Source organism: Periplaneta americana, chromosome 5 (assembly GCF_040183065.1).
Source record: "Periplaneta americana isolate PAMFEO1 chromosome 5, P.americana_PAMFEO1_priV1, whole genome shotgun sequence".
Classification (NCBI taxonomy): domain Eukaryota; kingdom Metazoa; phylum Arthropoda; class Insecta; order Blattodea; family Blattidae; genus Periplaneta; species Periplaneta americana.
The window spans coordinates 4040937-4064205 of record NC_091121.1 but is presented as its reverse complement, the minus strand read 5'-3'; positions in this window follow the sequence as shown (position 1 = coordinate 4064205).

The following is a 23269-nucleotide window of genomic DNA, read 5'->3' as shown; positions in this document are numbered from 1 at the left end:
AAGTTAACTTCTTCCAGAGACTCTTATCGCAAGAAATTTGATTCCATTTCCCACAAACTGACGCACAGCTACATAAATCTTTCTTGGAAAGATATTTGAAAATATTTAAGAGGATTTCCGGTGGAAGGTACGTCATGAATTTGACGCTGCTTCTGGTTCTTAAGCGGTTATTGCGTTCCACTCTACCGTTGATGACTTCCTTCCTTCTTGTACCCATCCTTCTTATTTTATTATTTCCTTTCTCATTATTTTCAGCTTCGAGACAATTAATCTTCATGACTGGGCTGAAAGTAATAATAATAATAATAATAATAATAATAATAATAATAGATATTTCGCCATCTCGTATCACCAATCCCATCGACGCTAAATAATCTCGCAGTTTATACAGCGTCGTTAAATAACCAAGTATAATAATAATATTAATAATAATAATAATAATAATAATAATAATAATGTGGGAAGTTTAATCAATTATTGTTTAGTTACTTACTTACTGGCTTTTAAGGAACCCGGAGGTTCATTGCCGCCCTCACATAAGCCCGCCATTATTCCCTATCCTGAGCAAGATTAATCCATTCATCATATCCCACCTCCCTCAAATCGATTTTAATATTATCCTCCCATCTACGTCTCGGCCTCCCCAAAATGTATTTGTCCCTCCGGTCTCCCAACTAACACTCTATATGCATTTCTGGATTCGCCCATACGTGCTACATGCCCTGCCCATCTCAAACGCCTGGATTTGATGTTCCTAATTATGTCGGTAGAAGAATACAATGCGTGCAGTTCTACGTTGTGTAACTTTCTCCATTCTCCTGTAACTTCATCCCTCTTACCACCAAATATTTTCTTAAACACCTTATTCTCGAACATCCTTATCCTCTGTTCCTATCTTAAAGTGAGAGTCCAAGTTTCACAACCATGCAGAACAACCGGTAATATATCGGTTTTATAAATTCTAACTTTCACACTCCCCTATTAATGAAATTTGTTACAACTTCAAGGAAGGAACCAAATTGTCGCATAGCTCTGTGATCATATTCGAGCTTTTTAAAGCAAGCTTAGGCTGCAGGAAAATATGATACCTACTAATAACTTTGTTCACTTCCCATCATTAAAGAGCACCATTGAAAATTATGGGAATATGTCCCTGATTAGCTACATTTTCAACATTTGACATCACCTTCTTTGTTATTTGCTCCCTGTACATTAGATGTTGAAAGCGTTGGAGAAGAAATGTAACTCGAAGTTAGTGATTTCCAGTGTGATTCAATCCTTGTAGAGGCATTTACAACGCATCCTTACTTAATTTCACTCAAAATGCTTGGATGAAAAATATTCCACAAATAAAAATAAATGCTGCTTAGCCCTTTCTTACCTATAGATTCCATATGGCAATAATTAACTTTATAGCATTTATATACTTGTGTGTTACATATGAAGGTAAATTTTGCTGGATAACTTCTATTTCAATACATTTTCATCAATATAGTTTTGTTTCAAATGTTGCCACTCCCGTAACTTGGTCACTCAATTGGTCCTAATACAGCTATTTGTTTCATCATGGATTGCTTGTAAATTTAATTTGGATTAGAAAGGGTTAAGTACTTTCATTGTTAGGCAGCACATATAATTTGCGAACAAGTTAAATTGAACAAATCGGTATTAAGAATTCAGCTTACAGATGAACATTAAAAATGTATTATGAGAATTTATTAGGCCAAAACATTTCACCAGATTTAGAACATCTTGTAGGCGAGAAACGATGCCATAATTCCAGTACCAGGTAGGGTATATGCCGATGTAAACTTTTAATGTATTATTTGCTCATTTAATTTATTATTTTTGTACCACTTTCACTTGTATAAGTTTCTAATAAAGTAGTATTTATACGATAAAATATATACGCCTATAATCCCAAATTGAAATTTTCTTGTTTTGATCAGCGACCCGTTATGCTCTCCTAATTAGGCTATATGGCCCACACACCTGTTTGACTTTGGCACCCCTGGTATAGTCAATCATTGGCTCAAAAAACAATTTTACTGAAAATAAATAACACTTGGTTAAATTTAAAAAGTGAAATTTTTAAAACAAATGTAAATAAAATAAATATTTTTTGTGATACGATTCAAGAGGAACTGCGAGCAAAAAGGTCTGATTCATTACACATCTAAAAATGGCACAGAGTACTAGTTCTTGTCCACACCTGTGGAGTAACGGTCAGCGCGTGTGGCCGCGAAACCAGGTGGCCCGGGTTCGAATCCCGGTCGGGGCAAGTTACCTGGTTGAGGTTTTTTCCGGGGTTTTCCCTCAACCCAATACAAGCAAATGCTGGGTAACTTTCGGTGCTGGATCATTTCACCGTCATTATCACCTTCATATCATTCAGACGCTAAATAACCTAGATGTTGATACCGCGTCGTAAAACAACCCAATAAAATCAATAAAAGATGCTAGTTCTTTCGGCGGACCGTCTAATCTTGGATGCTCTTGAAGGTTATGTTTTTTCGAAAAATGTATTAGCTCGATATGCTGTTAAATAGTGGACAAACCGTCAGAATGAAGAATTTACAAAGACATTTTCAATTCTTGTTGACTTTTTCAGTCACACATTAATTAAAATATTTGGAATTATTTTCCTAACATTAGTCTATGTACACAAAAATAGAATCCAGAAATTTGAATTTCCTATGATTAAATTACTTCCATCAAAAATAATTATATACATTCGTTACAAAATCCCTTTCAGCTTACCTTTAGAAATCTAACTTGTGAAAGTTTTAGAAATTTCGGATATTTTAACAGTATGGAAATCAAATTTCATTCAATTTCCAAACTGATAAACGATATAGCTTCCCTTCATTATTCTTTCACGTTCGGGATGTTTACAATAGTTGTAGCAGTTGAAATAGAACTCAAAGACGCCCAAGTCTTGAATTTCTTTGCGGCACATGAAGTAAATTCTTAAACGAATTTAATACTCTAAATTTTGTTCACCAGATATGTTGCTGTTTCTATAGTAGCATACACTGCGTTAACAAAGACGAAACACAGGCAATGCTAACTTATATTGTTGTCTTTCTTTGTAGTAAGTTACCATGGCCACTCTTGTAGCATAGGCCAGGGGATTCATGTCTGGGCGAGGATATTACTTTTTTTTGTATATTTTATTTTAAAACTGTGAACAAATAAAACTTAATATAAATCTTCATAATTAAAAGTTTGTGCGAAGTTGTGGGTAGCACGTGCGAATCAGTGATCCGAGATTCGACTCCCGAAGTGAGCAAACAAAGAAATATATATTTTTTCCGTCCATTGGACTGGTTTTATCCGTCATTTTCTGATTATCCTGTGATGTCTCTGAGGTGGCCATAAGCCATGCCGATCCCATGATATACAGTAGAATGCATAATCAACGATTTTTTGTTAAATTGCCATGTTCTGGACCCATATGAGTCCTTAAATTTAACTTTATAGTAGTAAACAAATGTCCCATCAGTTGTTCAGTCAAATTATAGCACTAAGGGTAGTCTTCACGCATCTTGGATCTTACTAGCTTTTGACTCAGTTACGACTCAAGTGTAAGTTAGATTATGATTCTGAATACAAATTCTGCGTTTCCTACCCGCTGAAGTCAGATGTAAGTGAAAGTGAAGTTCAAGTGATGTTCCTGAATGCGACCCTTAGTCTTCTTCTTCCTACTTGACCTCTCTTTTGTAACTTTTATCTATTTTCTTTATTGTAATAATGTCGTCAAGTGTGGAATCCACACGAATGGTAGGCTACCTGCAGGGGATCGATTCCAGTAGTCCAGTGCGTGCCCATGGGGCCAAATCACTCTTCAGCGTCTAAATTAAGGAAGCCGACGCGTCTGCGATAGTCTTATATTATCTAATTTAGACAATAAGAAAGTAATGATTGCCTCCGTAGGGATTTGAACCCATACACATTCACTGTTAAATTCAAGGTCATTTCCCCGATATACTCCAGATATCTAGTTGTTGACCGCTATTAATACACCACCACCACGAGTTTTATTGGAATCATTAAGTTTTCTATCCCCACGAAGAATATTATAATAACTTAGTTGGAAAAAAATTATTGTATTCTGCAAGCTCATGTAGCCATGTTTCAATAAGACAGATAATTTTATAATTATCGCTTATTACATTTTCATAAAATTCCTCCATTTTTGTATTTAATCCTCTGACATTTTGATAATAGATTTCAAGATGATTACTTAAATTCAACATTCTGTGTCACATGTAAAACTAAGAGACATCATGCTTAGATCCTTCAGGTTCACTAGAGGTATTACCAAAATATTGTTCGGGCTTCTATTTCCCATAGAATTAATTATTAATTAATTCAAAATCTTTTTCATCTAAAGAGATGTGAAAAGATGAATACGTTTGGTATTTAGTTTTTAACTAGGTTACCACCAGTGCCCTTAAGTTGATCCGATTCTTAAGAGAATCCTCAATGTTTTTACAATTGATATTAGACCTGAATCTTGGCACAAATAATGCTTTTGGCTTTACTCTCTCCGGTATAACTTCAAGTGAACTCGATTTGAGTACTCCGACCGCGTGTGTTCTGTTTTTATTTCTCTTCCTCGAAATAATTTGAACACCATAAATAAAACATTCTGTTATATTCTATTCTATTGTATTCTATTCTATTCTATTCTGTTCTGTTCTATTCTGTTCTATTCTATTCTATTCTATTCTATTCTATTCTATTCTATTCTATTCTATTCTATTCTATTCTATTCTCCTCCATGTCTGATTCCACTTTCATTCTTTTCCTTCTCATCGTCCTCGATGATCATGCTAGTTGGAAATGGGGCTTGTGGATTCGAACACAGCAAAGGCTGTTAAAATATTTAGCATATCTTCCTCCAGAAGGGAAGCGAAGCTGGGCATGTATACAGAGTCAAAATGTTAATTGACAGTAATTTCATAGGCCTATAGTAACTGGAGCTAAATGACAGCTGTGAGCAGTAGGAATGAAGATAAATGCCAACAAGACGAAGACCATGGTCATGGGAAGAAATGTAAACTTGTGAATTCTAAATGAGACAGTAGAGCAAGTGGACAGCTTCAAATACTTGGGGTGTACTATAAGCAGTAACATGAGCTGCTGCCAGGAAGTCAAAAGGAGGATAGCAATGGCAAAGGAAGCTTTTAATAGAAAAGGAGCATCTTTTGCGGACCTCTGGAAAAATAACTAAGGAAAAAACTAGTGAAGTGCTTTGTGTGGAGTTTAACATTGAATGAGGCAGAAATATGGGCATTACGACGAAGTAAAGAGAAGCGACTAGAATCATTTTAAATGTGGATATGGAGAAGAATGGAGTGTGTGAAGTGGACAAACAGAATAAGAAACGAAGCTGTGTTGGAAAGAGTGGGTGGCTTAAGAAGAAACAGCTTTCTGAAGTATGCACTGAAAGGAATGGTGAACGAGAGAAGAGTTCGGACAGAAGAAGATATTAGATGATAGAAGGTAGAAAATAGGAAAAAGTGGAGAATGCTGGGTTTGCAATGAAAGACCTGTCCTTCGGCAGAGCACTATGAATGAATGAATTCATATAAGTTTAAGTGTCTTACACTTATACCTTGAATAGCTCGTTTATAAGACGTGTGTAAATTCCTGAATTCCTGACAAATGATGAGTAGCCAACATAGTCGTATATAACAATGCAATTGTTATAGAACTATGTCACAGTTTCGTCATTATTTTATTACGAAAGATAACAGAATACCTGAGATTCTCTATTGCATCCGATAGTGTGCGCTAGTGTGCCGTGCCAAGTATCGATACTACCACTGGACCTGATCGTGGACAAATTTGTGGGGTGGTCGCGTTTGGCTCTGAGTCCTTCATTTATGGATTGCTCATATGCTCATTAGCGACAGTTTCACGGTAGTCCCAAACTTAATGTTTATACAATAACGTGCATTTAATATTATATTAATAACACACAGTAAAACGATTAAATATCAACTTAAATTTTGCAGAATTTTATGAAGAAAGCAGAAATAATCACACATAACTTGTTGCCAGTTACAATCAAGAACGAGAATCTAATTTTTTATACCTCACTCGAATGCAAGAAGAAATAGGTCTTAAGAGGTGTTGCTCTCTTTTGCAAAAGTGTGTAACTAATGGCAAAAGTAGGTAGCGGGCCTTGTAACATGCCGGACCTTAATACCCGCAGGATTGAAGTGCAATAGTCTTGCAGATTTTCAGAACGAATAGCTCATGTTGTATGTAACAAAAATATAATATCATAATGGTGCAAAGTTAATAGTTTTTTAATGTTTTTTTTTTCTGAAATGTTTATCAACCTCTTAATTAGTGACTATAGCGAGAACGATCGTGATTTTTTTCCATATCGGTAGGAAAACTAACAAATAATAATTGAGGGGTTGGGTGCAAGAAAGGCACTTCTCTCAAATGCAAGTTTTGAGAAAATTGATGTTGAAAATTCAAACCGTAATAATGTTATTTATGCACGCCTTTACATTTTGGGTACTTCTGATCTCTATGATGACATTATTGAACTACAACTTGGTGATCATATGCATAGCAGATCAGAGAACACAATAAAAGCGTTTTACTCAAAAAGGGCACATTCTCTGAAATGCCCTTCTTGCACCCAGCCCCTCAATTTATCTCCTTGGCGTATTTGAATATCATGGACGGTTCTCGTGTAAATTTAATTTTAAAAACCTCTAAATTTTAGCAATTCCTGATCCACATTTGGTTCCCTTACCCTGTCAAATTTTCATTCAATTAAAAATCTGGGTTAACCGTGGCGCATATTACATACACTCGTATGTTTTTTGTTAAAACGACCAAAAAAAATTGTTGCAGCAGGCTTAACCCGGAACCTGGGACATATTATTTTTGTCACACTGTCTTGGATATGGAGTATTTTTTACCCAGTTCTAAAACCCAGGCGCTATTTTCAAGTATATGTGACATATGACAATGAAATTAAGTTTGGAGGCACATGAGATCATAAATACAAATAAAAAAAAATATATATATATTTTTTTTTTTTGTGGAAAGGAAGGCTTTACTGCCACCAAATTTGTATTTTGAGAAATTCCTCGACACTATTTTACACTCTGTTAATAAACCAAGAATGGAAGCAAGAACCTAATCATTAACAAAATTGAATATCAGAACATTGAACGGTACACAATAATGCATAAATTAAATTATAGTCGCGACGCTGTTATTCCCGGCGTGACTCCTCCTCTTTGCTTACGTCTTAGAAAATCAAGGCTCTATAAAGTCTAGTTAGGTAGTATCGTTCTCCATTTTTGCTCTTCCGTTGCCGAGCTACCAGACGAGGGATCTATTTGCCATACCGTTAAGCATTATCATGTCGTAGCTCTTATGATAGTAAGTGAAACGCGCTGTAATTCAGCAAATAATTGAACGGCAAATAACGTCCTCGTGTGCTTTCTGCGAACGCCAACGAAAGAGCCAAAATGGCGGGCGATTGTATTAAGTATTTATCCAGCCTTAGGAAATGCATAATTTCTTCATCAGCGAATCACAAGACGCACACGTTTCAATGTAGCCGACCTGCAACGTGATTGGCTGCCGGAAATTAGAGCGACGGGACTATAAAAATAAATTTCATTGTTACAAAACTTGTGCCAAATATTTAGATTGAATTTAGGCAGTTGTGACAAACATAATTTCTTCAGTCTCCACTGGATCTATATCACAGTCATTGTCACTAAAGTCACTTTCTTCAGCTACCCAAAGTATTCTGCGTGCAACCACTGAACTTTGCATCATCAGCCTGCATACAGTCCTTCGATGCGGATGTTATGTTTACCTTTAGAGAAGATATGAGATAAATGTGGAAAAACTAACGTTACCTGGGACATGGGATATAATCTACCCGAGCCTGAAATTAAACCGGTTTATGTTACGATTAGGCCTACTCACCTACAGGAACACAACCGTTACATCTAACAATGAATAGTCAACTGCCAGGAAGGCACTTACAGTCGCGACGCTGTTATTCCCGGCATGACTCCTCCTCTTTGCTTACGTCTTAGGAAGTGAAGGCTCTATAAAGTCTAGGTAGGTAGTATGGTTCGTCATTTTTGTTCTTTCGTTGCCTAGCTACCAGACGAGGGATCTATTTGCCACACTGTTAAACATTATCATGTCGTAGCTCCTATGATAATAAATCAAACGCAATGTAATTCAGCAAATAATTGAGCGGCAAATAACGTCCTCGTGTGCTTTCTGCGAACGCCAACGAAAGAACCAAAATGGCGGGCGATTATATTAAGTATTTATCGAGCCTTAGGAAATGTATAACATCATCATCAGCGAATCACAAGACGCAAACGTTTAAATGTAGCCGACCTGCAACGTGATTGGCTGCAGGAAATAAGAGCGACGGGACTACTGGGTGTTCAGTTCAAAGTGTGTCATGGCTCGCTGTATGTCGTCATGTGGCTAGTCGATGAGCATAGAGAATTCGATCTTCCTACACTTCCGCAAAGGCGAATTACCTATGTGGTAGACAAGTTGCCTAGCAAGTACTGCGTCCATTCTGAAGAGTACGTACCGATACGTACGGTAACGCTGGTAGTAACAGGAATGTGAACTGTTTAGAAATACGTAGTCTACAGAGGTGAGTTTTTTTTTTCTTACTGTCGGGATATGGGGAGAGAGTCAAAACGATTACTTACGTATTTGTTGACATTAACTTCGACGGTCAACATGGACACGGAGCATTTGATTTGTGTTGTGGAATGTTGCCGTACGCAACCGATGATAACAAATACCCTGCGTACGACTTGCCCGAGCAAAACACAGTTCGAAAGAGGTTATGGTAGCACACAGACCGTACAGACCGTCATCTGTTGCTACGACGTTCAAGTTATACCGTACACGTTCTCAAGTTCAGATTTAACGCCTTAAATATAGGCAACTTCTCTGACATAAAAGCTGAAACTCGCTTCAAATCGTTGACTCACAACAGTGACGTCATGACACATTTTGAAATGAACACCCAGTATAGTACCGCTCCTGTGTTGGGAGACGGATAACAGAATTATCGAAGGATTTTAAAATGGCTTGGGTAGAATATGTCCCACATCCATAGTTACGGATTAATAACATACATTGTCCGAGAAAATATGACACGTCCAATTTATAAATAGGTCACTTTTATTTATATCAATCATTTAGACAACTGCAACGCAGGTGAGACAATTAATCCAGTTGACTGGAGCAAAATATTATATGCCTAATGTCTTGGTACTTTGAATAACAACCTTCAGATTCATAGTAATAAATGGCTTGAAACAAAGAAATGAAATCTGATGTTCGCTAATTATATAAAAATGCTCCCTTTATTCCGTTACAGTAATTCGTTCCAAGTTCGCGCAATAGAGAGCAATCACTCGCTTCACATCCAGCGTGAATGTAGGACACGAAATGATTTGCAGCGTCTTCACACTTGCCATGTTCGGAGCGCACATTAACTCCACCCAGGCTTGAGGAACCACGAGGACAGCTTCGGAGATCACAAACTCACGAAGATGCTGGAGCCGTGATATCTTCAACAGCCCCGCTCTGGTGATATTCACAGCCCGCTTGATGTGCAGGACCCTCAGATTGCTACACTTGACCACAGAGTCCATGCCCTCGTCACTGAGGTTCTGTGCAGAGAACTTGAGGACTTGAAGCGTGGACCACACGAAGGTGGAGATGAGGTTCATCTCATAATCGCTTCCTCCGGTGTCGTCGTTAATTTCCATTGATTGGTCACCGTAAAATTTTGCAACAGAACGTATAAGAAATTGTAATAAAAATGATCGAGTGCAACTTAATTTTAAGTTGAAAGAGTTTGGGTGCAGCTGAAACATCATTTCATAGAATTTGGAACTCCTTACTTCCGTGTCCAGGATTTTCAGTCGTTGAAGTTTTCTGCATTTGTTTATAAATCTGCAAAGCACGCTGGCTCGAACGACGCTGGTATGGGGTTCTCCTGTACAGTTCTTCATTACAAGCGTAGAGAGATCTCTGTTGTATTTGCAGACAGCTTTCATTACGCTCGTGGCGTCTTTTCTGTTCTTTAAAACTAGGGTATCCAGTTGAGGTGACTTCTTCAGCAGAAGACATATTGTGTGAGTAGAAACAGACTGGTTTAGAAAAGTTAACTTCTTCCAGAGACTCTTGTCGCACGAAATTTGATTCCATTTCCCACAAACTGACGCACAGCTACATAAATCTTTCTTGGGAAGATATTTGAAAATGTTTAAAAGGATTTCCGGTGGTAGGTGCGACATTAGTTTGACGCTGCTTCTGGTTCTGTAGCGGGTATTGTGTTCCACTCTACCGTCTAGGATTTCCTTCCTTCTTGTACTCATCCTTCTTGTTTTATTATTCCCTTCCTCATTACTTTCAGCTTCGAGACAATTAATCTTCATGACTGGGCTGAAAGTGATAATAATAATTTATTTCTTATTTATTTATTTTTATTTATTTATATTTAATGTGCTGTACAACAGCCAGTGGCCAATTACAGTTCAGCACAAATATAACAAAAAACATAAAACAAAAATAATTATTACACATAAATATAATTACAATTAATTACAATAAAGACGATGAATGGATAACTAAGAATACAATGAGACAATGATAATTGAGTATAATGCCTAAAAGAATACATAAATGATAAATCGTTGCCAAGAGCAAACTAAGTCTATACATTGAAGGGATCGAATTCGCAGCCAGGCATGTTGGCGTTTTTAATGTATCTGGAGACTGGTGAAAGAAATTTCGAATTTCTAATATAGAAAAGTTTGTGGGCTCTCATTTCTTTTATTGGAATACGTAAGGTAATATTGTTTAAGAAAGAGTCACAGGATATATCACCTTTGAGGACTTTACAAAAGAACAAATAATCTAGCTCATGGCGTCTAGCATATAGCTTTTGACAATTAAAATATTCACATTTTCTCTCATAACTGTACCCGGAATTAATGGGCAGAAATCTGAATGAACATAAAGATATAAATAATAATAATAATAATAATAATAATAATAATAATAATAATAATAATAATAATGTGGGAAGTTTAATCAATTATCGTTTAGTTACTTACTTACTGGCTTTTAAGGAACCCGGAGGTTCATTGCCGCCCTCACATAAGCCCGCCATCGGTCCTATCCTGAGCAAGATTAATCTACTTTCTATAATCATATCCCAAATCCTTCAAATCCATTTTAATATTATCTTCCCATCTACGTCTCGGCATCCCCAAAGGTCTTTTTCCCTCCGGCCTCCCAACTAATACTCTATATGCATTTCTGTATTCGCCCATACGTGCTACATCCCCTGCCCATCTCAAACGTCTGGATTTAATGTTCCTAATTATGTCAGTAGAAGAATACAATGCGTTCAGTTCTAATACTCTATATGCATTTCTGTATTCGCCCATACGTGCTACATGCCCTGCCTATCTCAAACGTCTGGATTTAATGTTCCTAATTATGTCAGTAGAAGAATACAATGCGTTCAGTTCTACATTTGTAACTTTCTCCATACTTCTGTAACTTCATCCCTCTTAGCACCCAATATTTTCTTAAACACCTTATTCTCGAACACCCTTATCCTCTGTTCCTGTCTCAAAGTGACAGTCCAAGTTTCACAACCATGCAGAAAAACCGGTAATATATCTCTTTTATAAAGTCTAGCTTTCACACTCCCCGATTAATGAAATTTGTTACTACTTCAAGGAAGGAACCAAATTGTAGCATAGCTCTGTGATCATATTCGAGCTTTTTAAAGCAAGCTTAGGCTGCAGGAAAAACTGATACCTAATAATAACTTTGTTCACATCCCATCATTAAAGAGCACCATTGAAAATTATGGGAATATGTCCCTGATTACCTAGTACGTAACATTTTCAACATTTGACATCTTCATCTTCTTTGTTATTTGCTCCCTGTACATTTGATGTTGAAAGCGTTGGAGAAGAAATGTAACTCGAAGTTACTGATTTCCAGTGTGATTCAATCCTTGTAGAGGCATTTACAACGCATCCTTACTTAATTTCACTCAAAATACTTGGATGAAAAATATTCCACAATAAAAATAAATGCTGCTTAATTACTTCCAATGTTAGGCAGCACATATATTTGCGAACAAGTTGAATTGAACAAATCGGTATTAAGAAGTCAGCTTACAGATGAACGTTAAAAATGTATTATGAGAATTTATTAGGCCAAAACATTTCACCAGATTTAGAACATCTTGTAGGCGAGAAACGATCCCATACTTCCAGTACTAGGTAAGCTATATGCCGATGTAAAATTGTAATGTGTTATTTGCTCATTTAATGTATTATTTTTGTACCACTTTCACTTATATAAGTTTCTAATAAAGTAGTATTTATACGATAAAATATATACACCTATAATCCCAAATTGAAATTTTCTTTTTTCGATCGGCGACCAGTTATGCTCTCTTAATTAGGTTATATGGCCCACACACCTGTTTGACTTTGACACCCCTGGTATAGTCAATCATTGGCTCAGAAAACAATTTTACTGAAAATAACTAATAATAATAATAATAATAATAATAATAATAATAATGGCTTTATTTAACCTGGCAGAGTTAAGGCCGTAAGGCCTTCTCTTACACTGATACAATTTAGGTACATTATGAGATCAAAAGAGGTAGTTACATAAAAAATTATCTCATAAAATAAAAATAAACATAGTGGAATACATATTAATGTTGTTAGAATCAAATATGAATCACATAAAAACAGAAGCCGATAATTGAATAAAAAATGTACACAGTAAATATAAAAATAAACACATTAGTATACATATTAGTATTAGATTACATTTAAGTAGGTTTTACATAATTAAACCACAAACCGACAATTGAATAAAATGTATACAAAAAATAGATTAATAATAAAAAAACAACACAGTGGTATACATATTGGCGTTAAGTGATAAATAAACACGATTTACATGATTACACAATAAAAATAAGAAACAAAAAAATAATCTTAAAAATAAAGAAAATAAAAATAAATAAAAATAAATATAGTGGAACACATTCCATTAAATATTTGCAACGCGTTAGGTCTGGCAACTCATCCTAAGATATTTTTCTAATTTACATTTAAAGGAAATTAAAGTTCGGCAGCCCTTGGCTTCAGGCGGCAGAGAATTCCAGTGACGAGAAGTAGCAACAGTGAAAGATGAAGAATAAAGAGATGATGTGTGCAGTGGTATTTCTAGCGTGTTATCATATTGTGACCGAGTATTTAAGTTATGATACCGAGAAGGACTGTGGAATCGGACAGATAAGTAAGAGGGAGTAGAGGTGTGCAAAATTCGGTATAAGAGAGAAAGAGAATGTAACACTTGGTTAAATTTAAAAAGTGAAATTTTTAAAACAAATGTAAATAAATAAAATAAATATTTTTTGTGATGTAGTTCAAGAGGAACTGCGAGGAAAATGTCTGATTCATTACACATCTAAAATGGCACAGAACACTAGTTCTTTCAGTGGACAGTCTAATCTTGCATGCTATTAAATGTTATGTTTTTTCGAAAAATATGTTAGCTCGATATACTGTTAAATAGTGGACAAACCGTTAGAACGAAGAATTTGCAAGACATTTTCAATTCTTGTTGATTTCTTCATCACCCATTAAATAATAGTACATACATTATGCAACGAGCCTATAATGATAGTAATTAAGAATCGAGTATGGATATTTATGAAACGAGCGCAAGCGACGACTTTTTATGCTCGACCATATTTCTAACTTGAAATTACGGTATTCAGATGTATACATTTTATTTGTATCTGACAAGATTGGAAGTGACCTTGTTCTAGGTCGTGAATTGTGAGATGTGCGCAGACGCGAAAGTATTGATTTTTTCCGAGGAACAATAATGTCATTGACCTTGACGTAGTCCCGTTAAACTTGATAATATTATAATTTTATAACTTTGATTATTGAATTCGACATTGAAAAACGAGATGACAAATTGAATTTATTTGAATATTATTTACAATTAACGCTAATTATTATAGTAACAGAACATAACCTTCTGCGACAGTATTGGATTTCCAGCCTCCGTGACTTTTCGCTAATTCTCTTTCGATTGCATATCCGAGAATAATCGATACTTGCGGTTTTATAACGGTACAAAGCTGACCTGTCATTGGCTGAACAGTTGTAACCTGAGTCGTCGTTGGCTGAAAGACCTGACCTTTAATGAGTAGGTGTACTTTAATGAGGTCCATTAAAGGTCTGCTACCAGGTGTATAATTACTACATTTCGGCATGGTCGAGCATAAAATATTTGGAATTATTTTTCTAGCATTATATACACACAAATAGAATCTATAAATGTGAATTTCCCATGAACTTAAATTACTTCCATCAATATTAATTATTTAAATTGGTTACAAAATCCCTTTCAGCTTACCTTTAGAAATCTAAGTTGTGAAAGTTTTAGAAATTTCGGATATTTTAACAGTATGGAAATCAAATTTTATTCAATTTCCAAACTGATAAACGATATAGATTCCCTTCATTATTATTTCACGTTCAGATGTTTAGAATAGTTCTAGCAGTTCAAAAAGAACTCTAAGACGCTTGAAATCTTACATTTCTTTCCGGCACATGGAGTAAATTCTTAAACGAACTTAATATTCTAAATTTTGTTCACCAGATATGTTGCTGTTTCTATAGTAGCATACACTTCATTAAGAGAGACGAAACACAGACAATGCTAACTTATATTGTTGTCTTTCTTTGTAGTAAGTTACCATGGCCACTCTTGTAGCAGAAGCCTGGGGATTCATGTCTGGGCGAGGATGATTAATATTTTTTGTATATATTTCTATTTTAAAACTGTGAACAAATCAAACTTAATATAAATCTTCATAATTAAATGTATGTGCAAAGTTGTGGGTAGCACGTGCGAATCAGTGGTCCGAGGTTCGACTCCCGAAGTGGGCAAACAAAGAAATAAATTTATTTTGTGTCCATTGGACTGGTTTTATCCGTCATTTTCTGATTATCCTGTGATGTCTCTGAGGTGGCCATAAGCCATGCCGATCCCATGATATACAGTAGAATGCATAATCAACGATTTTTTGTTAAATTGCCATGTTCTGGACCCATATGAGTCCTTAAATTTAACTTTATAGTAGTAAACAAATGTCCCATCAGTTGTTCAGTCAAATTATAGCACTAAGGGTAGTCTTCACGTATCTTGGATCTTACTAGCTTTTGACTCAGTTACGACTAAAGTGTAAATTAGATTATGATTCTGAAGCGATAATTGACAGAGTGCGTTCGTTCGCTGTTTTACACGCGGTAACCTAGCGCTCAGATGATTGTTCTGAAGCGAGCGTACCGTCAGCTGACGGTACTGAGTTGATCGAGGGAAAATGTCGGTGCACCGCATCTGTAACTTAATCTTCTTCTTCCCACTTGGCCTCTCTTTTGTAACTTTGATCTATTTTCTTTATTGTAATAATGTCGTCAAGTGTGGAATCCACACCAGAGGTAGGCTACCTGCAGGGGATCGATTCCTGTAGTCCAGTGCGTGCCGATGGGGCCAAAGCACTCTTGAGCGTCCAAATGAAGCGAGCCGACGCGTCTGCGATAGTCAGTATGGACGCCACTTGAGGACTGGGTGTCCATATTGAGCTGATTCAGACAGATAGCAACTTGATGATAATTGGTTCCTCGCAATTACACTAATTGAACCTCTAGTGCTGCTACTCGTGGAGTTGTTGGCAGATGCACACGTGCCCAGCTGATTCTCATCTTCCAGTTCACAACGCCGCCCGGCTCTCGTTGCTATGGTTGCGCGTCTCTCAATATTTATTTATTTATTTCTATACTGTAATCACTAGATCCAAATATTTTATTTTGTTCTTTGAATATTAATAATAATAATAGTAATAATAATAATAATAATAATAATAATAATAATAATAATAATAATAATTACGGCTAGGATTTTGATGAAATTGCATCTTTTTTTCTAGTAAGCCAGAAACATAGCTGCTTTAGTATTTATATGTTATGTGATAAATTGAGTGTTTTAAATAGTAATATGCGTTACAAGAGCGGTATATTGAAGTTTTCATGTTCGATGAAAAGTTTGAAAAAGCGAAACGTAGTTGAGCTTTTTTAATTTCCGAGAATTGAAAGAAAACATACCGCTCGTGTATCGTACATTATTTTGTGCGAAGATCGTTTATTACATACCTGAAAGAGAAATTTCTAATTAGTTGCTATGAAATCTCAATCTTGGTTTCTGTTCAATGACGGCAAATTTGCAAAACAAAAATATCTATCTTCAGCATTGTTGCTTTAAAATGTTTTCTTTGTTTACTATACTCCAGCAGGCCGTGATATACGTCTGTCTTTTTTTTCCCCTCAGTCTATGATGAGTCTGGAATCTTGTTGATTTTTTCACGGCTTCCTTAATGTTACTTGCATCACGAATGCAGTAACTTTATTGGAGTTGTAGAGTTTACTTAATGTTTGCAAATATTTAAAAACAATAATTAACAGTGCAATTTAGGTGAAATTGCAGTGGTAAGTTTCCAATTTATAATTATTACTATATTGAACGTCTCTAAAAATAATATGTTAAAAGCCTAAAGCAGTAAAATCAATATGTCACTTAAGCGGTAAGAAGAGGGAATTTGTTATGTGTGTTAGGTTGGGAATACTGAATGTGGAATTTTATACTTTCCGCGGATGGGTTTTGTGCGGAAACCAAGCAAATACGCACGATCTCGCACAATCATATTTGTTAGGGCATTTTTTGCATTTTTTACCTCTTACAACTCATAAGAGCATTTTTTGTTTTATTCGGTTATTTTTGGGACATTTTCATTTAATTTTGGCCATAAATCCCCATTACTAATATAAAATATTATTTATTTCCTTTGATATTTTCTCTACATATTTTGTCCATGCATATTATGCATATTATTTTCATCGTTTTTCTACACAAATATTGTCACTTTAACATAGTACTTACACCCCATGTAATGGATCAGCCCAACTACCCCTTCAATATAGACTCCTGTATACCTGTATAATGATTTTTTTTTATCTGTACTGTCTATTGAAATTGGGGCTTTGCCCTGTTATGGACATAAATAGATAAATAAATCCTGCAAGTTCCGGATAAGAGTGGCCTTGTGATGGAATACATGCAAAGTACATCAAATTAAGTAATTATAATGTACTACTTAGAAAAAAAATTGTTTGTAAAATTAAATAAACTTGTATGTTGGTACTGGAATTTAATTTTATTACTAGTCTAGATATTAATATTCCTACTAAGTCAATTATGTAAGATCAATTTTTAGGACATTTTTAAGGGAATTTTTCAAAGATTTTTAGTTCATAAATGCATTGCTTCTAGGACATTTTTTCATGACTTATAGGTCATCAAAATCCTAGCCCTAATAATCATAATAGGTCTAATAAAATTTAAAAATAATATTAATATCAATAATATTAATAGGTAGGTATAATATAATAGTAATAATAATAATAATGATAATAATTCATTCATTCATTCTTTCATTCATTCACATTCATTCATTCATTCATTCATTCATTCATTCATTCATTCATAATGTTCTGCCCAAGGGCAGATCTTTAACTGCAAACCCAGCATTCTCCTGTCTTTCCTATTTTCTGCCTTCCTCTTAGTCTCCGCATATTATCCATATATCTTAATATCGTCTACTATCTGATATCTTCTTCTGTCTTTTCTCCCGTTCACCATTTCTTCCAGTGCATCCTTCAGTAGGCAGTTTCTTCTCAGCCAGTGACCCAGCCAATTCCTTTTCCTCTTCCTGAGCATTTTCAGCATCATTCTCTCTTAAACCAATAATAATAATAATAATAATAATAATAATAATAATAATAATAATAATAATAATAACAATACTAATAATGTCTATTAAAAATTAAAAATAATATTAATAGGCCTAATAATAATGATAATGATAATAATAATAATGATGATGATGATGATGATGATGATGATGATGATGATAATCATTCATTCATTCATAGTGTTCTGTCCAAGGGCAGATCTTTCACTGCAAACCCAGCATTCTCCAATGTTTCTTATTTTCTGCCTTCCTCTTAGTCTCCGCATATCCATATATCTTAATATCGTCTACTATCTGATATCCTCTTCTGTCTCTTCTCCCGTTCACCATTCCTTCCAGTGCATCCTTCAGTAGGTAGTTTCTTCTCAGCCAGTGACTCAGCCAATTCCTTTTCTTCTTCCCGATCATTTTCAGCATCATTCTTTTTTAATCCAATAATTTATTTATTTTTAATTTATTTATTTAGAATATTAACATGCAAAACAACAGCACAAGGCCAATTACAGTTTAGCACGATACAAAACAGAACAAAACAACAAATGATGATGAGAATGAATGATAGAAATGGCAGTGAGATGAAATACAATCAATATAATAGTCTACATTAATCATTGATCAAATGCAACAAAATAAATAGCAATATCTGACAAATAATAAAAGATATTAAATAACAAGTCACAAGATTTACAGTGTACAAGAAATAACCATACAGTGCATACAAATAATTATTAAAATTACAGACAAATGCAAATCAACAATAATGACAAAATGAATAGATAATTACAAAAATACATGATACAGGAAAGCTAAAAACAACACAAACGAATGAAATTGAAATGAATATGCTTATCTAAGAATAGCCAAACATCAAACTATACATTAAACGGATCTGAATTAATATAATGTAAATTGGCAGCTTTCATGCATCTGACAACTGGAGAGAGAGATTTAGGCTTATAGGTATAAAAATGTTTTTGAAATCTTAAATAATTCGAAGGGACCCGAAGGTAGATATTGCTTATGATGCTTATAATAATAGTAATAATAATAATAATAATAATAATAATAATAATAATAATAATAATAATAATAATAATAATAATAATAATAATGAATCAGTAGCAGACATAATTATTTACATTTAATCTCTGAAATTGATAATACAATCACAACTATAACGTATTTATGTTTTGTAATCTTTTTGTGAATTAGATTGTTACTATAATTATTTTCGTATAATTTCTTGCTCTCAATAATTATACAGGGTGGAAGTGAAATAACTGCGGATTGATAGGGATGATAGGGTACACTTAAATGAACAATAAACCTATGTTACGTTTTGTGATTAAATGCACGGTTAATTAGAAAATTAGAGGTCAACGAACTCAGATCTGTCTCCTACGTGAACTACCTCTCACCTCCCTCTCTGGCTACAATCGTCAAAAGCGAGAGAGGCTGTTGGAATTAGCTTTCCAATCGAGTTTAAAAATCGTGTTCCTTCAATGTTCCTGTTGTAACACGGGTTGCATACGGCGATGTTTTCCGAATCGCAATACAACACTTTAAAAAATTGTCACTTCAGTGTTTTGTTATTGTCCTCTGAAAGAAAATAATCCTAGTTACTTATTGTGGGTATAAGTCAAATCGGCAGGGCCTGTGTTTTGATTGGTGAAAATTTTGTTCGTCTATCTGCTCCTAGTTCAGAAGAAAATTCGGTAATTTATTTTGAGCAACCGGAAAACTTAACTAAGTGTCCTTATGGATGTTTGATTCACTACATTAATGAGTAGAACACGATTGAGGAACGGGGTAATTTGGGTATAGTGTGGTAATTTGATCATAAGTTACAATTTATTGAATAAAACTTTACGTTAACATCAAACGTCTTATCAATTTAATATATATCGTCTATTTTTCACAATTGCCTATCATGGAGTGTTAAAAATTTGTGTTGATCACTGATACTGCCAGGTAAAAAAAAAAAATAGTTTCTTGTTTACCAATCTATGAAATGATCCATCACATTCAAAGTAATATTTTTGGGAAACCAGCTGAGATATAGTATGTGTACATTACTCATGTTCAGAACAAATTTTTAATAAATTTAGTAATGTACCGTTAATAGTAAATTACAGTTTACAAACGTGGGGTAATCTATAATATATATATATATATATATATATATATATATATATATAATTTGAACTGGTAATGGAAATTACGGGAAAACGGCTGAACTGATTTTAATAAATGACCCCTCATTTTGAAACTTGGAACCCAAAGTTTTTCAGAAAAATAGTAGTTTTCAGTAAAATGTCAAATTTTCAACATAATTTCCCTATTTTTCTAAAAACCATCTGTCGTCACTAACTAATTGCATTTCAGAATAAAACAAAACACATACTACAGTAAACAATATTACACGAAGGCCATGATCTGCAAGAATGCTGACATATTTAGAGCTCAAATTAGATTGGTTATTAAAAATTTCAAGTCTTACTAAAAATAATTTACAGGTCTGATTCTGTGGTGTGTAATTTTCTGAATACAGCTGTGTATTGGATATTGAAAACTACAAAACTTGAGGTGGTTTGATGACATTATTACAATTAGAAATAAAATATTATTATAGTTAATGCCATGATGTGACTATTTTTCATTAATTATACATATTAATGCTATATTGATGGTATGAAGTGAAACGTTTTGGGTTTATATAAGTAAATGTAGAGAATATCTTAAATTAGGTATTGATTTCTATAATTTACTGAGTGGCGGCTATATAGTATATGTTACTGAAAACTATAAAACTTACGTAAGATAATAATACTGTTACTAAAAATCAAATATTTTTATAGTTATTAATCAAGTAGGGTTAGGCCTTTTTCATATATTTAATGACGGTGTGGTGTAGATATTTATACGCGTGATTCTGTTCAGTTTTGGCTTGAGAGAGTGCAAAAATTACAATTCCTAAGAAAAGACCAAAAGATATTAGGCCTACTTACTGATAAAATAAGAGGCCTACAAGATTTTGTAGTCTCTTGATCACCTCAGCAAGATCTCTTAGTGGGAAAAAATGTTTCTGCCCTCTACATTTCAGGGTAGTTCACGAAACATGCAGCAGCTATACAAAAATGCTAAGTCTTTTGTTCAAAGCATGACAAACCTTGCATTTTCTTAACTTTCACCTACAATCCGCAATGACCCGAAATAGCTACTGCATTACTCCCACATGAAAAACTCGCTGATCTTCCTGTCATTGTTACTTGCGATTTCGCATTGAAACTGAAGAACTGAAGACGGATAGGTTCAAGGAAAAGTATTTGGTATTAAAAAATACATTCAGAGGGAGTATGTTTCACATTATGGAAGCAAATAACTTTCAGAATGTCTGGTATTCTTCATTGAAAATAAATCTGAACAATTTTTATTTGAACTTCTTATGGACTTAGTTTGCAGTATTTACTACACAAGCCACTAGTTTAGATATAATTGTAGGTTAATTGGTAAGTAACATAGTTCTCGTTCCAGATCACGTCACGTACACAAATTATGGTTTGGTGAAAGACAAATAAATATCCGAATTGTTTTCTGTCCCTGATTTTAATGGGAGATATTTTAAGTTTGTAAAATAAGCTTTATCAGAAACTTAAGTATTGGCGGACAAATTTTTTATCTTGTTAGGTATATTAAAAATCTTTAAATGCCTACCTAATCTCTTCATTCTGTTCTAGATACATACACTAACCTATGTTTGGGATAATTTGATTTTGTAAGGACTTTAAAGCATGTTTTACTCCAATAATACACATGTTGTTGTTCTGCCTGACAAGTGTTAGGCCACAAGGCCTGTTACGGTCTCACATAAAATGTTCACGCCATCTCTTAGCAGGACGACCCACAGATCTTTGGTCATGTGGTACATAATCATAAATTGCCTTTGGAAGTCTACTATTACTCATTCTTTCCAAATGATGTTTCCAATTAGACTGATATTGAACAATGTAATCTAAAACTGGTTGAGTTTTTAGTTCCTTTGAAATTTCACAATTTCTTTTCAGATCCCATTTAGTATAGCCCGCTGTTCTTCGCACGAATCGCATTTCACAAGCCGTTATTCTGCTTTTATCTGCTTTCCTCAGTGTCCATGCTTCGCTGCCATAGCTGAGCATCGGTCGTGCCAATGTGTTGCAGAGACTATGCGGTGTGATTCTGAACCAAGGATGGTTTCATCACACTATTTATAATGCCCATAGCTCTTGTGTATTTATTAATTTTCTGTGATATGTCCAATTCTTCAAAAATGGAAAGATTGTAACCTAAATATGGGAAACTATTACATCTTTCTAATATTTTATTATCGAGAAAAATTTTTCTTTATTTTGGGTATTTCCCACAGAATGCCATAATTTTGTTTTATCTGTTGAAATTTTCATATTGTATGTGGCTGCTACTTTCTGCAAATTATATATTGACCTCTGGAGATCGTCTTCTCAAAGTGCTAATAATACCAACTCATCTGCAAAGAGAATTGAATCCAATTTAATACGCATTATACCCAAATTTCCTCATTCATGGTGTAAATTGAGTACAATTAAACCTAGGGTTATTATTATTATGATAAGAAGAGACCAACATAGTTGAAAATGCAATAGAATCATTCTAGACAGTCACAGTGCTAACATATAAAAAAACTGACTGAAAACTTTTATCAACAGTAATCTCACTAGAGGTTTTGATTTATCTAAAGAAAATCAAAACTCGAGTGGGATTTAATTGACTATTACACGATTCGAAGAAAGTATATAAAGATTAGAAGTAACAAAGTACTCAATTACAATAAAATATTAATTGGCTTGCGAAAATACAACTGTCTTCAAACCATCTCAAAATTACGCTAGATGGCAGTAGTGTTTTATGATTATCTAACTCGTTGATGATTATGTTTTCTTATCAGTTGTGCCAATTATGGAATCTTCATTGAACTCTGTGGACGGTTACTAGTCAAGAAGGCTTTGTTGATTCAGTTTCATTTTTATTAAAACAGTTGCATTCCACTTCAATCATTCGGATCCCAGTAATCAACGTCACTTGACAGATGATTTTCAATAAATCTTAGTATTAAACAATCTCTGATACGTGACTATCCATAATATCATATAGCAGAAGCTATAACATAACCTAACTAATATACACAAGTGTTAGAAAAGTTTTAATTAGGGATGATGAAATAAACAAGAAACGTTTTAATTAACGATGATGAAATAAAAAACAAACATGAATAAT